The following is a 1,046-nucleotide window of genomic DNA, read 5'->3' as shown; positions in this document are numbered from 1 at the left end:
TTTCTTTAAGCGTAAACAAACTATTTTTTGCTTCCAATTCTAACAGTAATATCTTTTTTAAAAACCATTTCGTAACCTAATAAAAGAAAATACAAAACTAAAGAAAGGCCTAGGCCCACTCAAACTTGGGAATATTAGATGGTATAGTCGTAAATTAAAGACATATTGTGGGTAATATACAGATCAAAAACCCTAAAACTCAACGGCCTTTTGGCCTATAAAAAGCGAGCAAATTCATCAGCATTAAGTAGCGGCTACCTAATGGCTAATCGGTTTTGTTCCGTAGAGTCTTAATTTTTTATTTTCCTAATTTTATTTTTTCGCTCATTCATTGATGAGAACATAATGATATAGTGATGAAGGAGGAAGGTTTCTTGGTGATGACTGATGACCAAAAATGATGACGAGTCCGATTTTTTCCATTCTCTAAATTGTGATGACAAATCGAGGCATTTGTCTGAGAGAACTTCATGCCCTAATCATTATTTTTCCTCTTAATTTTTTTATGAAACATAAATAAATCTGTTAATTTGGGTGTTCAAATCGAGGTAGTTTTGATTAGCTATTAAAACAATATCATTCCGTAGGTTACACTTAAATAAACTAAATTTTGATTGAACAAAACTTCTATGGAAAGAAACTTAATTTTGAGACAATAGATATAATAAGCAAATCTGCATCTTCAAACTAATTACTAATACAATCCATAATATAATACAAGGCAAATCGGCAGAGTAGATAGAATAGAGGTTTTAGTTTTAGGGTTTTTTTCAATTTTCAAAATCCCCAAATCAGATTTTTATATATTTTGGATAGAATAAAGATAGTTGACAAACACTTCTCCCAACTTTTTCTCACAAACGGATTCATTGTTGGATAGGTGGAATCCATTGCGAGTTGACTAATTTTTTGACGTTTGTGAGAGAAAGTTAGTGAGAATGGTTTGTCAGTATAATATTATTGTTTTGGATATGGGTGCATTTGTCAATTTTAAAACTAAAAATTACAATTACCCCCTATTACTTTCAAAAGTATCACATATACCC

The 1,046-nt window shown here is 30.7% G+C and overlaps 1 non-coding gene across 1 annotated transcript; it reads left to right on the top strand.

The window, feature by feature from the left end:
- Nucleotides 1-372: 372 nt before the first annotated feature.
- LOC116123332 lies at nucleotides 373-466 on the top strand. The gene has a single exon (XR_004127022.1). It is a non-coding gene; the product is annotated as a small nucleolar RNA SNOR75 (small nucleolar RNA).
- Nucleotides 467-1,046: the final 580 nt, after the last annotated feature.

This window comes from Pistacia vera, unplaced genomic scaffold, assembly GCF_008641045.1.
Source record: "Pistacia vera cultivar Batoury unplaced genomic scaffold, PisVer_v2 Contig1419, whole genome shotgun sequence".
Classification (NCBI taxonomy): Eukaryota; Viridiplantae; Streptophyta; class Magnoliopsida; order Sapindales; family Anacardiaceae; genus Pistacia; species Pistacia vera.
Note: the sequence above shows the minus strand (reverse complement) of the source record. Positions and strands in the feature narration are given on the sequence as shown.